This window comes from Nerophis lumbriciformis, linkage group LG16 (genome assembly GCF_033978685.3).
Source record: "Nerophis lumbriciformis linkage group LG16, RoL_Nlum_v2.1, whole genome shotgun sequence".
NCBI classification, from domain to species: Eukaryota; Metazoa; Chordata; class Actinopteri; order Syngnathiformes; family Syngnathidae; genus Nerophis; species Nerophis lumbriciformis.
The window spans coordinates 22899936-22921524 of record NC_084563.2 but is presented as its reverse complement, the minus strand read 5'-3'; the positions used below and the strand labels follow the sequence as shown (position 1 = coordinate 22921524).

Sequence of the window (21589 nt, the reverse complement as noted above, 5' to 3'; positions counted from 1 at the left end):
GAATGATACAAAATTAACATTTTCATAATTGAGGGAGACATCCTGCATTGTTCAAAAAACAAGCTCAAGTCTGGTGAATCAACTTAATGAGATTAATCAATGCTATGGTGATAGCGCTGCTGCCATTTTATAGAATTTTATTCCATGGAACAATCTATAGAACTTTCAGCAGATAAAGGATAATGTCTATAGAATTTCTGTTAGACATTCTATAGAATGCCCAGTTCTATAGAACAATCTATAGACCTTTCAGCAGATAAAGTAATGTCTATAGAATTTCTGTTAGACATTCTATAGAATGCCCAGTTCTATAGAACAATCTATGGACTTTTCATCAGATAATGTAATGTCTATAGAATTTCTATAGGATATTCTATAGAATTCCCAGCTCTATAGAACAGTGAAAAGACCTTCCAGCACATGAAGCTGATGTCTATAGAATTTCTATAGAATTTTGAATACATATTCTATAGAATCTTCAGTTCTAAAGAAATTCCGACGAAATTCTATAGCGTTCTATATATTTCTATAGAGATTCTATAGAACATTTTTTGCAGGGGAGCACTGCAACTTCACAGGCGGTCCTGGTTGGACTTCAGAGACAACAGACACGGAGGGTTCTGGTTCTGGGAAGAGTGCAAGACAAATTGAAGTCTTTCAGCACTCTGTGACTTTGATTCCACAGATCGACATTCACTTCTGTTGAAATCTTGAAGGTAAAAAATACTGATGTGTTAATGCAGAGGTTACATTTCTTGTAGTGCATGTAAAAACATGTTCATCACAATAAAATATTTGTTCAGTTGGACATTTGTAAGCCAAATTATTGGAAGAGTAATCAAGTTAACATTGTTATCTATAAACAGATGTTATGTAACAATTAAAATATGTAAAATTTTTCATATAAACTGTTTTCTAATTATTTGTTGTCATATTTACCTGTGACCTGAAGGAATGTTCCTTTCAAAAACATCATGGTATTCATATATTGTTGTACATTTAAACAATAGTAGATTGCCGAATCACTTTTCTCTACTTGACTAATTTGCAGAACAAATTTTCCTTGCTCTCTTTTGGCTGTGATACGATGTCCAGTATTTGATGTTTCATGTTCTGAAGAGCTGTAAGATGTCATTGCAGCTAAAATGTCAGGAAAGGTTCCAGAAACAAATCGGATCCAAAATAAGACGTTCTGAGTTCGAATATCCTCGTAGGAACATGTCAGAGAGACACTTTGTCCAGGTCCAACAGTCTGAGTGGAAAAGTTGTAAGCACCTGTACATGCTGAAGAGAAAAAAGAAGACATATTAATAAGAGTCATGTACAGTATGAACATGTCTCCATTGGAACTGAGCATGGACTTGCCTCCACTTTGGAGCAGGAGCAACATATGAAGCACGATCCACATTTTCTCTTCTCTTTGGACCAAGTGAACATCAGACCATCTAGACAGCATCTTAAGATTATTGACATGAATCACATCATACCAAATGGGAGGGAACTATTTTGCTGCTATCTCATTGGCTCATCAGTGCCGCCCCTACCTCAGTGGAAATATGTCCACCCAAACGTCTCTTTGTATCTTTTTCTCACAGTGGTTCTATTTGTTTACTACTTTTAATAACTATGCAGTATTTTTGTGGCAAAGGAAACTTTTTTTGTCCCTGCAGATTTTATGAATATCAATATATTATTATTCTATAGCATCTGTGCTGGGTTTTGTTAAAACTAGATAGAATTTATTTCATTTTCAAAGGCAACCAAACAATTTTTTTTAATTGTCCTTTCATGTCGAATGGAAATAATATTGCATTTCCATTTAGTCCCAGAATATTTTGGTTGGCTATTGTGATGGTACGTCTGGAATAATCCAAAATTGCATGTAATAATGCATGAAATTTAATGTTGCAAGACATTTTTCATATAAGATACATATTATTAATACAACAAAAAAATATCAAACAGATAATTTAAATATGTTTTAATCAGCCTATTAAGTCATCCAGCAGCTTTAAAATTTTAATAGGATGTTGCTTGAATAGGCAATGTCTAATATTTCTATTTTTGACAGTGCAGCTTCCTCCCGCCTCCAAAGACATGCACCTGGGGATAGGTTGATTGGCAACACTAAATTAGCCCTAGTGTGTGAATGCCCGAGAGGGACAAGCAGTAGAAAAAGGATGGATATGTTGACACAAACGCAAAAGACGGAGGATTTTATCTTTATTTGTTTGTCTTTGCAGCACGATTGCCTCCTTTCTCACGCCCATTTGCACTCACATTTCAAACGTACAAAGTAAAAACGCAAAACAGAACAGATTCAGTCTTGATAAATCACACCACGTGTTGTAAATGATTCCATTTGCATCTCCTCCTTCCAGTATTGTGGGCGTTGTGATCATCAGCAAATATTCTCCATATTCATGAAGACAAACACGTCAAATGCTCATTTAAGAGACACAATCCTGTACGCTGCAGTTTAGTAGATCAGCTTTGTGTGTGTTATCACCTTTTCACCTGTTTTAATACACGCACACTTCTAGTAGATCAGTCTCAAGATGTAACTCTTCCTTAAAAGTTGACTTGCATAAATAAATGAGCTACTCTCTCAAACAAACACTATTGAAGTTGAAACTTGTTGTGGTTAACCTTTAAAATAAAAAAAGTCTGAACTCAGACGGAGTTTTTCTTCCTGTCCAAGTGTGCGACAACTTCATACACGATTGCTGCAACGACTGCACACAGGAAGAATACTAAAACATGTTCAGTACTTTTTATTTACAGTTTGCAGTAAGAAGTGTTGCATTATCATCAGCATAAACTCGTAGGTTAATTAGTGACGCTAGAAATGAACATGGTGGATATTTATTTTGTCAGTCAGCACAAAAGTACAATGTTTTTCATTAGTTTTCATTGATAGGCTTCCTACTTGCATCTTTTACCACATTACATGTGCTGTTACTTGCTTCAGGTTATCATGAGAATGTGAAACATTTTTTTAAAAGGTTGTGCAAAAAAAAAAAAAAAGACATCAATTGTACATAAATATTCACAGCCTTTGCCATGAAGCTCAAAAGTGACCTCAGGTGCATCCTGTTTTAACTGATCATCCTTGAGATGTTCCTGCAGCTTAATTTGAGCCCACCTGTGATAAATTCAGTTGGTTGGACATGATTTGTAAATGCACACACCTGTCTGTATAGAAGGTCTCATGTTTGTCAATACATGGCAGTGCACAAACCAAGCATGAAGTCAAATGAATTGTTTGCAGACCTCCGACACAGGATTGTCTCGAGGCACAAATCTGGAGAAGTGTACAAAAAATATAATTTCTGCATTGAAGGTCCCAATGAGCACAATGGCCTCCACCATTTGTAAACAGAAGAAGTTTGGAACCACCAGGACTCTATTCTCAGAGCTGGCTTAACTGAGCGATCAAAAGAAGAAGGGCTTTAGTCAGGGAGGTGACCAAGAACCCCCATGGTCACTTCTATCGGACCTACATAATTATTCTGTGGAGAGATGAGAACCTTCCAGAAGGACAACCATATCTGCAGCAAACCACCAATAAGGCCAAACGGAAGCCATTTCTTTTCAAGACTTTTGCTAAAATGCACCTGAAACAATCGCAGACCATCAGAAACTAAATTATCCGGTCTGATGAGACAGAAATTGAACTCTTTGGCGTGAATATCAGGCATCATGTTTGGAGGAAACCAGGTGCCGCTCATCACCAGGCATGTACCATCCCGACAGTGAAGCATGGTGGTGGCAGAATCATGATATGGGGATGTTTTTCAGCGGCAGGAACTGGGAGACTAATCAAGATAGAGGGAAAGATGAATGTACAGAGACATCTTGGATGAAAATGTGCTCCAGAGCGCTCTTGAAATCAGATTGGAGCGACGGTTCATCGTTCAGCAGGACAACGACGCTGAGCACTTTGCCAAAATATCAAAAGAATGGTTTCAGAACAACTCTGTAAACGTCCTTCGGCGGCCCAGCCAGAACCCAGACTTGAATCTGATTGAACATCTCTGGAGGGATCTGAAAATGGCTGCACATCATCTACCAACTAAACATTCAGTACAGACACAAACACATACTACCATTTTACCATATTTTCTGTGTTTAGTAAAAAAATAAAAGCTTAATTGGATCAATTACAGTAAAATATTTCATACCATGTCTTTGCAGTGGAACTTCTGACGGCTAACAACTAAAAGGTCTTACAGTTGTAATCATTTTTGGTCTGTCTTCAACTCAGGATTTTCATAGACAAATCTGATTTGTTAGATTTTGCCCATAGTCAGTGATTAGTCAAATATATGATACTGTGTTTTTTTAAGGGAGACATAAACAGATTGCGATTAAAGTACCACATACTGACTGGTCACTAGGTTTCAGTAACGTCACATGAATGTAGATCTAGGCGTTAGGGTGATTCTTCCGAAGTAAATAATAAAATTAAATATACAAGGAATATAGTCTTTCATTAAGCAAACAAAAGTGAGATCTTAAAAAGGCTAAACCACTTCAAAAATAACAAATCAATAAGGCAGAGAATGAACGGTGTGAATTGTGCAGCGTTGAGAAGACATCTAACTTAACTAAATGAACAGTGACGTGCGGTGAGGTTGATGGCTGGTGAGGCACTGACTTCATCACAGTCAGATTTACAAACATATGAACCCTAAAGAGTATCTTATTCACCATTTGATTGGCAGCAGTTAACGGGTTATGTTTAAAATCAAATCAAATTAAATCAACTTTATTTAAGCTCATACCAGCATTCTTCCCTGCTTGGCACTCAGCATCAAGGCTTGGAATTGGGGGTTAAATCACCAAAAATGATTCCCGGGCGCGGCGCCGCTGCTGCCCACTGCTCCCCTCACCTCCCAGGGGGTGAACAAGGGGATGGGTCAAATGCAGACGACAAATTTCATTACACCTAGTGAGTGTGTGTGTGACAATCATTGGTACTATAACTTAACTTTAACTTTACACATACAAACTGTAGCACACAAAAAAGCACATTTAATAAAAAAAACGTTATTATGGTCTTACCTTTACTTATAAATAAAGTCCATGCGCCGCAACTAAAGCCCTCACTTAAACTTTCCACGTGCAAGATTGAATCTATTTAAAAAAGTGTAACCGAGGGTTTATACTGTATGAAACTACAAAATAACAAACACGGAGGCTCCAGTTTACACGAGGACCACTTTATTTACCTTCTTTCAAAAACCTCCGCTCCACTCCGTGTCATCACTTCCGCTCTTAGCGCCTTCAAAATAAGAGCTCAAGGCATATACTGTATAACAGCGCATAACAGGAACGTAACATCACAAAGAGGAAAGCCCATGAAAATAGGTTACAAAAGTTATCTAATAAGAAGCCAAAAAGTGCAAAAACGATAATGTTCGTGTTGGAAAAGTTGTGAATAAGATACACTTGCAGTCTGCAGGTGTACCTAATGTTGTGGCCCTGCAGTCATTCACAACTCCTCCAACACCAACATTATTGTTTTTGCACTTTTTGGCTTCTTATGAAATAACTTATTTAAATAGATTCAATCTTGCACGTGGAAGGTTTAAGTGTGGGCTTTAGTTGATATAACACTCCCGTAAGGGGGTGCATTCTACGGCGGGGGTGCAGCAGGCGGATTACTGCGAGCCTCAGCCAGTGCGTCTTTTGCAGCCGTTTTATGATCGCTCAGCACAAGAAATACGTCACACACATACAGTTGTTGACAAAATACACTGTACATTATATACCTCAGCTAACTAAACTATGGAAATGTATAATATAATTCATATAGCAATACGGTCTCACTGCACAGCAGGCCAGCAGTTAGCTGAGTCCGCAATCCATGTTGAGGCACTGAGTGACGTGCCTCAACTGGCTGCTGTTCACTGCACCGTCTCTTCTCAGTATTTGAACGGCAAATGTGAAAATTCAGCGATTTTGAATAAAAATAATCTAAAACTGGTGAAGTTAAATAGAAAATAACTTTATAATATAATCACTGGATACATATAACAATTTAATAGATTTTTTTTCTTTTTACATTTGTTTTCTTTCCATGATGGCTGGTGAGGCCCCGCCTCACCTGCCTCTAATGACTGCACGTCACTGTAAATGAAGGATGTATACGTTGTGAAAGAAGTTCCCTTATACAACCCTCCGGAAGGATCTCTACCTTAGCCAGAGGACAGTTACACCTCTGGGGGAGGAAGCACTTAAATGTCTGTTTTGTGTTAAAATGCAATAATGGGAACAATTCTAAATACTTATTTTTTTCACTTTAAAATGACAAATGCACATAATTCAAACATACGTATGAAATTTTTTTTCAAAACCTATCCCAATGGAAGGGTCAGCCTCTAAAAAGAGTTTTGATATAAGTGAGATTTACTGGTTACCAAAAACTTTGTTGTTAATGTCAATGAAAATTAAATAAAGTAACTCATGTTTTAGCAAAATCCAGTACAGATGCTTCTTAATTTATTAGTTTATTGATGTGCTCAAATCTGCAAAGACAAAACAATAAATGCTTGCATAGTTATTACAATTAAAATGGTTAATGGTCTGTATTTATATAGCTTTTTACTAAATCTGGAATGATACCAAACGCGGTTTACATTACGCATTTTAAAGGGCTTTATGAATAAAGTTGGTATGGTATGGTATCACATTCACCATTCCCCCCCGAGTAAACACAAATAACCACTGTGAGAAGATGAAACAAAGAGACCAGAAAGTTTGGGTGGATATATTTCCACTGAGGTAGGGGCAGCACTGATGAGCCAATGAGATAGCAGCAAAATAGTTCCCTCCCATTTGGTATGATGTGGTTCCTGTTAATAACGTTAAGATGCTGTCTAGATGGTCTGATGTTCACTTGGTCTAACGAGAAGAGAAAATGTGGACCGTGCTTCATCTGCTGCTCCTGCTCCAAAGTGGAGGCAAGTCCATGCTCAGTTCCAATGGAGACATGTTCATACTGTACATGACTCTTATTAATATGTCTTCTTTTTCTCTTTTTTTTCTTCAGCATGTACAGGTGCTTACAACTTTTCCACTCAGACTGTTGGACCTGGACAAAATGTCTCTCTTACGTGTTCCTACGAGGATACTGGAAATATAAATTACTTATTTTGGATCCGATTGGTTTCTGCAAACTTTCCTGAAGTTTTAGCTAAAACGGCACTTCACAGTTCAGACTCTGTTGAATATGGAACATCAAATACTGGACATCGCATCACAGCCAAAAAGGAACAAGGAACATTTGTCCTGCAAATTAGTCAAGTAGAGAAAAGTGATACGACGATCTATTACTGTTTAAAAGCAAAATTACGTCAACTCATGTTTTTAAATGGAACATTCCTTCAGGTCACAGGTAAATATGACAACAAATAATTAGAAGACAATTTGAATAAAACATTATCCATACTTTGTGACATACCTTCTGTTTATAGATAACAATTTTAACATGACCAATTATGCAGCCTTCAAATGTCCAAATGAACAAATAATATTTTATTGTGATGAACATGTTTTTACATGCACTACAAGAATTGTAACCTCTGCATTAACACATCAGTATTTTTTACCTTCAAGATTTCAACAGAAGTGAATGTCGATCTGTGGAATCAAAGTCACAGAGAGCTGAAAGACTTCAATTTGTCTTGCACTCTTCCCAGAACCAGAACCCTCCGTGTCTGTTGTCTCTGAAGTCCGACCAGGACCGCCTGTGAAGTTGCAGTGCTCAGTCCTCTCCCACTCTGGGAATGAAACCTGTCAGGATGGACCCAAAGTGTCCTGGTTCAGAACCGGACCAGAAAGTGTCCATCCCAGCTTTGTTTACGCTGATGACGAATGCAAGAAGATCAAAGATAATTCCACACAGAAATGTGTCCACACTTTCTCAAACAACGTCAACTCCTCTGATGCTGGTACTTACTTGTGTGCTGTGGTCACATGTGGGAGGATTTTCATGGGAAATCCAATAAAAGTCAACATTAAGGGTGAGAATTTAGTAATCTGTATTGACTTATTCATCATTAATGTTTGTTGCTATGAATACTGACAGTTTGTTTTTTAATCACAACCGTTCAGATTCCAGCAACTGAGATTCAAACAAATATGTTATCTTTGTTTTGAGTGCTTCTTTGGTCTTAAACTTCATCATGTCAGCTTTCCTCATCAACAAGATCAGGACAAACATCAGTTTTTGCTGCAAAGGTAAGAAAAAAGCGCGTTATCAATCATCATTAGGTTGTTGTTTTATTATTCGTCTTCCATTTTTCAGCTGGTCCACAAACACTCGATGAAACGTTCAGTCACGTCCAGCAGGTAAAAGAAAGTTTGCAGAAACTTTTTGTGCATCTTTGCTTGGTTTTCAGGTTCTTCTCATGTCACACATGACTTGTTTCCTCAGAGAGACGAGGACTCTTTGGTTTATTCCATGCCATCGTCTCCAGGAAAACTGACAAGGCGAGGCAGACAAATACGAGGGCAGCAGAAGAATTCAGCACGTACACTGACGTGTGTCATCATGACTCAATCCTTACCACACAACATTAAAATGTGTTTTGATACACATTCTGTTAATAATACACATTCTTATACTTTTTTCCCTGTAAGAACATGAAAATGGAGACACAGAGATGAGGTCGGAATAAATAAGCTCTGTTTCTTCCTGCTCCTTTTCGGACATGTTGATTTTATGTGAGTGCAAATGTGATGTTCTTCAATGTAACTTGTTTAAATAAATATTCCCAATACTGCAAAAAGGCTTTGGAAATTATTTTAAAAGTTTTATTGTCCTTTTTAGGGCACTCATTGAAATACTTGGAAATCTAAATTATCAAGGCAATGTTTTTTTTTTCATCTTTATAAAAACATTATTGTTGCCAGGCTTTTTCTTTGTCATATGTTGGAACCACGACCAAGAGGACCTTTGATGTATTGTGATTTTCAAGTAACCTGAAGGAAGTAACAGCAAATGTAATGTGGTGAAAGATGTGAGTAGTAGGTCTAGCCATGAAAACTAATGAAAAACTTTGTACTTTTGTGCTGACTGCCAAGATAAATATCCACCATGTTTATTTCTAACATCACTATACAACATTCATGTGTATGCTGATGATAATGCAACACTTCTTACTGCAAACTGTAAATAAAAAGTATTGGACATGTTTCAGTATTCTTGCTGTATGGAGTCGTTGCAACAATCGTCTATGAAGATGAAACACTTGGACAGGAAGAAAAAGTCCCTCTTAGTTCACATTTTTTTTATTTTAAAGATCAACCTCAACAAGTTTGTTTGAGAGACTTTTAAGTGTGTGTGACAGAGAAAGAGTTACGGAGTGAGACACAAAGGGCCTAATCTACTGAAGGTGTAGCTTAACTATATTTTTCAGTAATTTGACGGCTGCTTTTTTGAACGAGTAGCTTTTCCTGAAGCTTAGCTGCTTTTAGACCCATGTAGCTAGGTAGTGGTGCATCTTTGTTGGTCATGTGATGGGTGATGAGCCAAGAAGACGCCAACGAGGAATCCTCAAACAAAAAGCTTTATTTGTTTCATCGAGCCTCAGACTGGACCTGCAGCTTCCAAGAGAAAGAGTATGGGCCTGATTACTCTTTTGATGTCCTCTCGGACCACTGTCCTTAAATACCTTTTGCACAATGACCCCCACTCTTTGTAACCCTAGCCTTGAAGCCAGCCAGTCTGGACAAAGCCCAGTTTGTTGTTTGGCCAGTCAATTTTTCCCTGACATTATTCCTCTGATCAGTTTGAGTCGGGTGACCTCCGACCCCTAACCTCTACTTCTACCTGTGGGGGCTTCCCGCTAGATGTTGCTTATGTATTTACACTTCCTCCAAACCTGCATTCCTTTAAGATTCCAATTGTCATGGGGGCAAGAGCCACCACTCTCAAGAGAGCTTGTGATAGACATCTGCACCCGAATCTAACTAAGGGCATATTTCCTTAGTAGAATAATCCTCTAAAGGATGCTGTGACCAAATACAAACACATGCTAGTTCACAATCATATAAGAAAATGGCACACGGTATAATTTACCCCAGTAGCTTATATCAAAGCTACAAGCTACAAAGGGAGAAAAATGACTGCGAATCCAGGCCAACGAAAAAATATGGAGAAAATACAATGGCTTGGATGAGTGAGAACAACCATACATACGGAGAACATCCATGATGTTTGGTTGGTGTTCGTATGATGAGTCCCATTTGGCTAAAGTTATGGTGAAATATTACGGACTGGCCAATCAGAGGCAAGATAAGGCGGGTCATTGAAACCAGGAAGCAAAATCATAACAGACACGCACTCATGTCACATGATGACGAAGCAGTCGGAGACAGAGGGACGCTTCAAGCTGACGACTCAAAAAAAAAAAAAGTCAGGTGACCTCCGACCCATATCCTCTATTTCTACCTGTGGGGGCTTCCTGCCAGATGTTGCTCATGTCTTTACACTTCCTCCAAACCTGCATTTTCTCTAACCTTGATCCTGACCTCATGGTAAACTACCGGCCGGTGTCCCACCTTCCGTTTATCTCGAAAATCCTCGAAAAAATTGTCGCACAGCAGCTATATGAACACTTAGTGTCTAACAATCTCTGTGAACCTTTTCAATCCGGTTTCAGGGCAAATCACTCGCAAAAATGACTAACGATCTACTGCTAACGATGGATTCTGATGCGTCATCTATGTTGCTGCTTCTTGATCTTAGCGCTGCTTTCGATACCATCGATCATAAAATTTTATTAGAGCGTATCAAAACACGTATTGGTATGTCAGACTTAGCCTTGTCGTGGTTTAACTCTTATCTTACTGACAGGATGCAGTGCGTCTCCCATAATAATGTGACCTTGGGCTATGTTAAGGTAACGTGCGGAGTTCCTCAGGGTTCGGTTCTTGGCCCTGCACTCTTTAGTATTTACATGCTGCCGCTAGGCGACATCATACGCAAATACGGTGTTAGCTTTCATTGTTATGCTGATGACACCCAACTCTACATGCCCCTAAAGCTGACCATCACGCCGGATTGTAGTCAGCTGGAGGCGTGTCTTAATGAAATTAAACAATGGATGTCCGCTAACTTCTTGCAACTCAACACTAAGAAAACGGAAATGCTGATTATCGGTCCTGCTAATCACCGACATTTATTTAATAATACCACCTTAACATTTGACAACCAAACAATTACACAAAGCGACTCGGCAAAGAATCTGGGTATTATCTTCGACCCAACTCTCTCGTTTGAATCACACATTAAGAGTGTTACTAAAACGACCTTCTTTCATCTCCGTAATATTGCTAAAATTCGTTCCATTTTGTCCACTAGCGACGCTGAGATCATTATTCATGCGTTCGTTACGTCTCGTCTCGACTACTGTAACGTATTATTTTCGGGTCTCCCTATGTCTAGCATTAAAAAATTACAATTGGTACAAAATGCGGCTGCTAGACTTTTGACAAGAACAAGAAAGTTTGATCATATTACGCCTATACTGGCTCACCTGCACTGGCTTCCTGTGCACTTAAGATGTGACTTTAAGGTTTTACTACTTACGTATAAAATACTACACGGTCTAGCTCCATCCTATCTTGCTGATTGTATTGTACCATATGTCCCGGCAAGAAATCTGCGTTCAAAGAACTCTGGCTTATTAGTGATTCCCAGAGCCCAAAAAAAGTCTGCGGGCTATAGAGCGTTTTCTATTGGAGCTCCAGTACTATGGAATGCCCTCCCGGTAACAGTTAGAGATGCTACCTCAGTAGAAGCATTTAAGTCCCATCTTAAAACTCATTTGTATACTCTAGCCTTTGAATAGACCCCCTTTTTGGACCAGTTGATCTGCCGTTTCTTTTCTTCTCTTCTCTGCTCCCCCCTATCCCTTGTGGAGGGGGAGACACTCAGGTCCGGTGGCCATGGATGGGGTGCTGGCCGTCCGGGGTCGGGACACGGAGTGGACCGCTCGCCTGTGTATCGGTTGGGAACATCTCTGCGCTGCTGACCCGTCTCCGCTCGGGATGGTGTCCTGCTGACCCCACTGTGGACTGGACTCTTACTGTTATGCTGGATCCACTATGGACAGTTCTCTCACAATATTATGTTAGACCCACTCGACATCCATTGCATTCGGTCTCCCTAGAGGGGTGGGGGTTACCCACATATGCGGTCCTCTCCAAGGTTTCTCATAGTCATTCACATCGACGTCCCACTGGGGTGAGTTTTTCCTTGCCCTTATGTGGGCTTTGTACCGAGGATGTCGTTGTGGCTTGTGCAGCCCTTTGAGACACTTGTGATTTAGGGCTATATAAATAAACATTGATTGATTGATTGATTGAATCAGCCTATTAAGTCATCCAGCAGCTTTAAAATTTTAATAGGATGTTGTATGAATATGCAATGTCTAATATTTCTATTTTTGAAAGTACGGCTTCCTCCCGCCTCCAAAGACATGCACCTGGGGATAGGTTGATTGGCAACACTAAAATGGCCCTGGTGTGTGAATTTCCGAGAGGGACAAGCGGTAGAAAAAGGATGGATAAGTTGACACAAACGCAAAAGACGGAGGATTGTATCTCTATTGTTTGCTTTGCAGCACGATTGCCTCCTTTCTCACGCCCATTTGCACTCACATTTTAAACGTGCAAAGTAAAAACGCAAAACAGAACAGTTTCAGTCTTGATAAATCACACCGCGTGTTCTAAATGATTCCATTTGCATCTCCTCCTTCCAGTATTGTGGGCGTTGTGATCATCAGCAAGTATTCTGCATATTCATGAAGACAAACATGTCAAATGCTTATTTAAGAGACACAATCCTGTACGCTGCAGTTTAGTAGATCAGCTTTGTGTGTCTTATCACCTTTTCACCTGTTTTAATACATGTACACTTCTAGTAGATCAGTCTCACCATGTAACTCTTCCTTAAAAGTTGACTTGCATAAATAAATGAGCTACTCTCTCAAACAAACACTGTTGAAGTTGAAACTTGTTGTGGTTAACCTTTAAAATTAAAAAAGGTGTGAACTCAGATGGAGTTCTTCTTCCTGTCCAAGTGTGCGACAACTTACACGATTGCTGCAACGACTGCACACAGGAAGAATACTAAAACATGTTCAGTACTTTTTATTTACAGTTTGCAGTAAGAAGTGTTGCATTATCATCAGCATAAACTTTTAGGTTAATTAGTGACGTTAGAAATGAACATGATGGATATTTATTTTGTCAGTCAGCACAAAAGTACAACATTTTTCATTAGTTTTCATTGATAGGCTTCCTACTTGCATCTTTTACCACATTACATTTGCTGTTACTTGCTTCAGGTTACTTTATAAATCATGAGAATGTGAAACATGTTTTTAAAAAGTTGTGCAAAAAAAAAAAAGACATCAATTGTACATAAATATTCACAGCCTTTGCCATGAAGCTCAAAAGTGACCTCAGGTGCATCCTGTTTTAACTGATCATCCTTGAGATGTTCCTGCAGCTTAATTGGAGCCCACCTGTGATAAATTCAGTTGGTTGGACATGATTAGTAAATGCACACACCTGTCTGTATAGAAGGTCTCATGTTTGTCAATACATGGCAGTGCACAAACCAAGCATGAAGTCGAATGAATTGTTTGTAGACCTCCGACACAGGATTGTCTCGAGGCACAAATCTGGAGAAGTGTACAAAAAATATAATTTCTGCATTGAAGGTCCCAATGAGCACAATGGCCTCCACCATTTGTAAACAGAAGAAGTTTGGAACCACCAGGACTCTATTCTCAGAGCTGGCTTAACTGAGCGATCAAAAGAAGAAGGGCTTTAGTCAGGGAGGTGACCAAGAACCCCCATGGTCACTTCTATCGGACCTACATAATCTTTCTGTGGAGTGATGAGAACCTTCCAGAAGGACAACCATCTCTGCAGCAAACCACCAATAAGGCCAAACGGAAGCCATTTCTTTTCAAGACGTTTACCAAAATGCACCTGAAACAATCGCAGACCATCAGAAACTAAATTCTCCGGTCTGATGAGACAAAAATTGAACTCTTTGGCGTGAATATCAGGCATCATGTTTTGAGGAAACCAGGCGCCGCTCATCACCAGGCATGTACCATCCCGACAGTGAAGCATGGTGGTGGCAGAATCATGATATGGGGATGTTTTTCAGCGGCAGAAACTGGGAGACTAATCAAGATAGAGGGAAAGATGAGTGTACAGAGACATCTTGGATGAAAATGTGCTCCAGAGCGCTCTTGAAATCAGATTGGAGCGACGGTTCATCGTTCAGCAGGACAACGACGCTTAGCACTTTGGCAAAATATTAAAATAATGGCTTCAGAACAACTCTGTAAACGTCCTTCGGCGGCCCAGCCAGAACCCAGACTTGAATCTGATTGAACATCTCTGGAGGGATCTGAAAATGGCTGCACATCATCTACCAACTAAACATTCAGTACAGACACAAACACATACTACCATTTTACCATATTTTCTGTGTTTAGTAAAAAAATAAAAGCTTAATTGGATCAAAAACAGTAAAACATTTCATACCATGTCTTTGCAGTGGAACTTCTGACGGCTAACAACTAAAAGGTCCATCCATCCATCCATCTTCTTCCGCTTATCCGAGGTCGGGTCGCGGGGGCAGCAGCCTAAGCAGGGAAGCCCAGACTTCCCTCTCCCCAGCCACTTCGTCCAGCTCTTCCTGTGGGACCCCGAGGCGTTCCCAGGCCAGCCGGGAGACATAGTCTTCCCAACGTGTCCTGGGTCTTCCCCACGGCCTCCTACCGGTCGGACGTGCCCTAAACACCTCCCTGGGAGGCGTTCGGGTGGCATCCTGACCAGATGCCCGAACCACCTCATCTGGCTCCTCTCGATGTGGAGGAGCAGCGGCTTTACTTTGAGCTCCTCCCGGATGGCAGAGCTTCTCACCCCATCTCTAAGGGAGAGCCCCGCCACCCGGCGGAGGAAACTCATTTCGGCCGCTTGTACCCGTGATCCTGTCCTTTCGGTCATGACCCAAAGCTCATGACCATAGGTGAGGATGGGAACGTAGATCGACCGGTAAATTGAGAGCTTTGCCTTCCGGCTCAGCTCCTTCTTCACCACAACAGATCGATACAGCGTCCGCATTACTGAAGACGCCGCACCGATCCGCCTGTCGATCTCACGATCCACTCTTCCCTCACTCGTGAACAAGACTCCGAGGTACTTGAACTCCTCCACTTGGGGCAAGATCTCCTCCCCAACCCAGAGATGGCACTCCACCCTTTTCCGGGCGAGAACCATGGACTCGGACTTGGAGGTGCTGATTCTCATCCCAGTCGCTTCACACTCAGCTGCGAACCGATCCAGTGAGAGCTGAAGATCCTGGCCAGATGAAGCCATCAGGACCACATCATCTGCAAAAAGCAGAGACCTAATCCTGCAGCCACCAAACCAGATCCCCTCAACGCCTTGACTGCGCCTAGAAATTCTGTCCATAAAAGGTATGAACAGAATCGGTGACAAAGGGCAGCCTTGGCGGAGTCCAACCCTCACTGGAAACGTGTCCGACTTACTACCGGCAATGCGGACCAAGTTCTGGCACTGATCATACAGGGAGCGGACTGCCACAATCAGACAGTCCGATACCCCGTACTCTCTGAGCACTCCCCACAGGACTTCCCGAGGGACACAGTCGAATGCCTTCTCCAAGTCCACAAAACACATGTAGACTGGTTGGGCAAACTCCCATGCACCCTCAAGGACACTGCCGAGAGTATAGAGCTGGTCCACAGTTCCACGACCAGGACGAAAACCACACTGTTCCTCCTGAATCCGAGGTTCGACTATCCGGCGTAGCCTCCTCCCCAGTACACCTGAATAGACCTTACCGGGAACGCTGAGGAGTGTGATCCCACGATAGTTAGAACACACCCTCCGGTTCCCCTTCTTAAAGAGAGGAACCACAACCCCGGTCTGCCAATCCAGTGGTACCGCCCCCGATGTCCACGCGATGCTGCAGAGTCTTGTCAACCAAGACAGCCCCACAGCATCCAGAGCCTTAAGGAACTCCGGGCGGATCTCATCTACCCCCGGGGCCTTGCCACCGAGGAGCTTTTTAACTACCTCAGCAACCTCAGCCCCAGAAATAGAAGAGCCCACCACAGACTCCCCAGGCACTGCTTCCTAATAGGAAGACGTGTTGGTGGGATTGAGGAGGTCTTCGAAGTATTCCTTCCACCGATCCACAACATCCGCAGTCGAGGTCAGCAGAACACCATCCTCGCCATACACGGTGTTGATAGTGCACTGCTTTCCCTTCCTGAGGCGGCGGATGGTGGTCCAGAATTGCTTCGAAGCCGTCCGGAAGTCGTTTTCCATGGCCTCACCGAACTCCTCCCATGTCCGAGATTTTGCCTCTGCGACCGCTGAAGCCGTACACCGCTTGGCCTGTCGGTACTTGTCCGCTGCCTCAGGAGTCCTATGAGCCAAAAGAACCCGATAGGACTCCTTCTTCAGCTTGACGGCATCCCTCACCGCCGGTGTCCACCAACGGGTTCTAGGATTACCGCCACGACAAGCACCAACTACCTTGCGGCCACAGCTCCAATCAGCCGCCTCAACAATAGAGGCGCGGAAAATGGTCCATTTGGACTCAATGTCCAGCACATCCCTCGTGACATGTTCAAAGTTCTTCCGGAGGTGGGAATTGAAACTCTCTCTGACAGGAGACTGCCAGACGTTCCCAGCAAACCCTCACAATGCGTTTGGGCCTGCCAGGTCTGTCCGGCATCCTCCCCCACCATCGCAGCCAACTCACCACCAGGTGGTGATCGGTAGAAAGCTCCGCCCCTCTCTTCACCCGAGTGTCCAAAACATGAGGCCGCAAATCCGATGACACAACTACAAAGTCGATCATGGAACTGCGGCCTAGGGTGTCCTGGTGCCAAGTGCACATATGGACACCCTTATGTTTGAACATGGTGTTTGTTATGGACAATCTGTGACGGGCACAAAAGTCCAATAACAAAACACCGCTCAGGTTCAGATCCGGGCAGCCATTCTTCCCAATCACGCCTCTCCAGGTTTCACTGTCGCTGCCAACATGAGCATTGAACTAAAAGGTCTTACAGTTTTAATGATTTTTGGTCTGTCTTCAACTAAGGATTTTCATAGACAAATCTGATTTGTTAGATTTTGCCCATAATCAGTGATTAGTCAAATCTATGATATTGTGTTTTTTAAGGGAGACATAAACAGATTGCGATTAAAGTACCGCATACTGACTAGTCACTAGGTTTCAGTAATGTCACATGAATGTAGATCTAGGCGTTAGGGTGATTCTTCCGAAATAAATAATAAAAATATATATACAAGGAATATAGTCTTTCATTAAGCAAACAAAAGTGAGGTGTTAAAAAGGCTAAACCACTTCAAAAATAACAAATCAATAAGGCAGAGATTGAACGGTATGAATGGTGCAGCGTTGAGAAGACATCTAACTTAACTAAATGAAGGACGTATAAGTTGTGAAAGAAGTTCCCTTATACAACCCTCCGGAAGGATCTCTACCTTAGCCAGGGGAGAGTTACACCTCTGGGGGAGGAAGCACTTAAATGCCCGTTTTGTGTTAAAATGCAATAATGGGAAACATTCTAAATACTTATTTTTTTCAGTTTAAAATGACAAATGCACATAATTCAAACATATGTATATACATTTTTTTTGCAAAACCTATCCCAATGGAAGGGTCAGCCTCTAAAAAGAGTTTTGATATAAGTGAGATTTACTGGTTACCACAAATTTTTTTGTTAATGTCAATGAAAATGAAACAAATTAACTCATGTTTTAGCAAAATCCAGTACAGATGCTTCTTAATTTATTAGTTCATTGATGTGCTCAAATCTGCAAAGACAAAACAATAATTGCTTGCATAGTTATTACAAGTAAAATGGTTAATGGTCCATATTTATATAGCTTTTTACTAAATCTGGAATGATACCAAACGCGGTTTACATTATGCATTTTAAAGGGCTTTATAAATAAAGTTGGTATGGTATGGTATCACATTCACCATTCCCACCCGAGTAAACACAAATAACCACTGTGAGAAGATGAAACAAAGAGACCGGAAAGTTTGGGTGGACATATTTCCACTGAGGTAGAGGCGGCACTGATGAGCCAATGAGATAGCAGCAAAATAGTTCCCTCCCATTTGGTATGATGTGGTTCCTGTTAATAACGTTAAGATGCTGTCTAGATGGTCTGATGTTCACTTGGTCCAACGAGAGGAGAATATGTGGATCGTGCTTCATCTGCTGCTCCTGCTCCAAAGTGGAGGCAAGTCCATGCTCAGTTCCAATGGAGACATGTTCATACTGTACATGACTATTATTAATATGTCTTCTTTTTCTCTTTTTTTTCTTCAGCATGTACAGGTGCTTACAACTTTTCCACTCAGACTGTTAGACCTGGACAAAATGTCTCTCTTACGTATTCCTATGAGGATATTCCAACTCAGAACATCTTATTTTGGATCCGATTTGTTTCTGGAACCTTTCCTGACATTTTAGCTGCAATGGCATCGTTCAGCTCTGCTGAACATGAAACATCAAATGCTGGACGTCGCATCACAGCCAAAAAAGAGCAAAGAAAATTTGTTCTGCAAATTAGTCAAGTAGAGAAAAGTGATTCGGCGATCTACTATTGTTTAAATGTACAACATTATACGAATACCATGATGTTTTTGAAAGGAACATTCCTTCAGGTCACAGGTAATTATGACAACAAATAATTAGAAAACAGTTTAAATGAATAATTTTACATATTTTAATTGTTACATAACATCTGTTTATAGATAACAATGTTAACTTAACTACTCTTCCAATTATTCGGCTTACAAATATCCAAATTAACAAATATTTTATTGTGATGAACATGTTTTTACATGCACTACAAGAAATGTAACCTCTGCATTAACACATCACAGTATTTTTTACCTTCAAGATTTCAACAGAAGTGAATGTCGATCTGTGGAATCAAAGTCACAGAGTGCTGAAAGACTTCAGATTGTCTTGCACCAGAACCAGAACCCTCCGTGTCTGTTGTCTCTGAAGTCCAACCAGGACCGCCTGTGAAGTTGCAGTGCTCAGTCCTCTCCCACTCTGGGAATGAAACCTGTCAGGATGTACACAAAGTGTCCTGGTTCAGAACTGGACCAGAAAGTGTCCATCCCAGCTTTGTTTACACTCATGAGGAATGCAAGAAGATCAAAGATAAGTCCACACAGAAATGTGTCCACACTTTCTCAAAGAACGTCAACTCCTCTGATGCTGGAATTTAATTTTTTGTGCTGTGGTCACATGTGGGAGGATTTTCATGGCAAATCCAATAAAAGTCAACATTGAAGGTAAGAATTTATTCATCTGTATCGACAAATTCATCGTTAGTGTTTGTTACTAAAAATATTGACATTTTTTTAATCACAACCATTCAGATTCCAGCAGCAAGTATGTTATCTTTGTCTTGAGTGCTGCTTTGGCCTTAAGTTTAATCATGTCAGCCTTCCTCATTAACAAGATCGGGACAAAAAACAGTTTTTGCAGCAAAGGTAAGAAAAATCAATCATCATCAGGTTGTTCTTTTATGCTCTTTCTTCAATTTTTCAGCTGGTCCACAAACACTCGATGAAACGTTCAGTCGTGTCCAGCAGGTAAAAGGACGTTTGTAGAAAAGTTCTGTGCATCTTTGCTTGGTTTTCAGCTTCTTCTTATGTCTCACATGACTTGTTTCCTCAGAGAGACGAGGACTCTTTGGTTTATTCCATGCCGACCATTGTCTCCAGGAAAACTGGCAGAGCGAGGCAGACAATTACGAGGGCAGCAGAGGAATTCAGCACGTACACTGACGTGCGTCTTCAAAACTAAATCCTCACGACACAAAATTAAAATGTGTTCTAATAAACATTCTGTTACTTTTACACATTGTTTGTCAATCTTTTTAGAAAACTCTGCGTATGCACAGGCCGTCTTTACACTGCACACTAAATCTGATTTTTTTTTGTCCTCAAGTAACTCACATTGGATTTTAAACGCTCCAAAGTGCTTCAAATCTGATATTTTGACATCAGATTTAGGCCACAACAGTCCAAATCCCATTGGAATCTGATCTTTTCAAATGTGACTTCAGTCCAAACGGCAATGCGACCTGATTGCGACCCATATGTAACTTTTTCGAGCAGCCTGCCAACGGATTTGGATATGTCATCTCAACATCCGGTTTCGGTGAGCAAAGTCACAAAGTCTCTTAAGACATTCTTGTGGTTTTCCTACAATGAGGTTTCTGCATTTTGGAGTTCGGTTCCCAAATTCAAGTGCCCTGCCCTGACGCTTGCAGGATTTGATTTTACCCAACATGTCAGGACCACGCCCACTCCCTCACTCCAGAGATCCTCATCTCCAGTCTATTAACTATACTCAGCAGTCTGCTCATCTGCTCATTGCCTCACAACCAATCAGACTCTGCCATTCCACACTCCACACTCACCTGTGACTCATTACCAAACATCTACCTGTATATGTATACCATCCTCAGCCCGGCTGCCTCAGGCAGTATTGTATGACTTTGAAAGACTTTAGCCTGACCACACGGTCCTGTCCGTTTGTAGCAGTTAGCTTTAGTCTTTGTTTGTTGCTGAACTATTTGTTGCCTTTGACTACATTTTTGCCTACTCTCTTGTACCTTTGCTTGAACTACAGTAAAATCTTTGAAACCTACGCCTGCATCCAAGAATGTCATTACACAACATCATTCAAAGTTTGACTTTTCGGGGCCTAATGTGTTACGGCTCAAGCACCTGCCGCCACACATTCAGTTGTGTGCTCTTCTGAGCGTGTCCTGCGTTCCAGTGCCAGAACGTAGCTACTTGTACCTGTACAGTAAGCCTTACACGTCTCTAGTTTTCCTCGCCTATGTGCTTCCTTGCTCTCTGTGTTTCCCCTCCTCTATGCTCATCGTGTCTTGTCCTGTGTCAACATCCTGCAGCTCCGCGTCATTCCCTGGTTTCGAGCTGTGTGTCTCGTCAAATCAAATCAAATCAAATCAACTTTATTTATAAAGCACATTTAAAATTTACCACAGGGGTAGCCAAAGTGCTGTACAATGAACAGGTTAAAAGATAAAACGAGTACCGAGCAAACACAACACAACACAAACAGAACACGATAAAAAATAAATAATTAAAATAGAATTAATAAAAACATAAAAACATAAAAACAGGATCACAGCAGGTGTATTATAGGCCGCCATTGCAGGATGGATATCACTCAGTGTTAAAAGCCATGGAATAAAAGTATGTTTTTAAGAGAGATTTAAAAACAGGAAGAGAGGAGGCTTGTCTAACACTCAGGGGTAGGTCGTTCCAGAGCTTGGGAGCAGCAACGGCGAAAGCTCTGTCACCTCTAAGCTTCAGCCTTGTGTCAGGGACCGTCAACAGCAGCTGATCGGCTGATCTTAAGGATCGGGTGGGGCAGTAAGGCTGAACGAGGTCGGAGAGATAGGTTGGCGCGAGGTT

General features: G+C 41.2%; 1 long non-coding RNA gene across 1 annotated transcript in view; it reads left to right on the top strand.

The window, feature by feature from the left end:
• LOC140679469 (uncharacterized) overlaps positions 1-21589 on the top strand; it is a 198820-nt gene that overhangs the window by 28130 nt on the left and 149101 nt on the right. The window lies entirely within an intron of this gene.